The sequence below is a fragment of the Condylura cristata genome, unplaced genomic scaffold (genome assembly GCF_000260355.1).
Source record: "Condylura cristata isolate star-nosed mole 26May11 unplaced genomic scaffold, ConCri1.0 scaffold00261, whole genome shotgun sequence".
Classification (NCBI taxonomy): domain Eukaryota; kingdom Metazoa; phylum Chordata; class Mammalia; order Eulipotyphla; family Talpidae; genus Condylura; species Condylura cristata.
This window is the reverse complement of record NW_004567362.1, coordinates 1-439: the sequence shown is the minus strand read 5'-3', so window position 1 is coordinate 439 and position 439 is coordinate 1.

Here is a 439-nt window from a genome sequence, read left to right as displayed (position 1 = left end):
GACGTTGTAGAGGATGAGGCAGTCCCACAGCAGCAGGCGGGCGCGCGTGTCCTTCTGCAGCAGGGCCGTGCCGAAGAGCAGCAGGTAGAAGCAGGCCAGCAGGTAGCCCAGCCCGAAGACGCTGATGCGCGTGGCGCCCGTGACGAACACCACCACCAGCACCAGCCAGAAGAGGTAGCGGAACACGGCCACCTTGAGCATGTCCAGGTAGGACCTGCGGCACGGGCGTCAGTGCGGGCCGGCGGCCGCGGGCGCGGGGGCGGCCGCCGGCCGACCCACCTGCAGTGGATGAAGTTGGGCACCGGGTTGGGCTCCCCGCTTGGGGGCAGCTCCTCCAGGCGGTCCGTGTTGGCGCCGGCCACGCGCTGCCACTCCTCGCTGCGCTCGGCCACGAAGACCTGCCACTGCTGGGAGGCGCAGAGCAGCAGCAGGAAGTCGC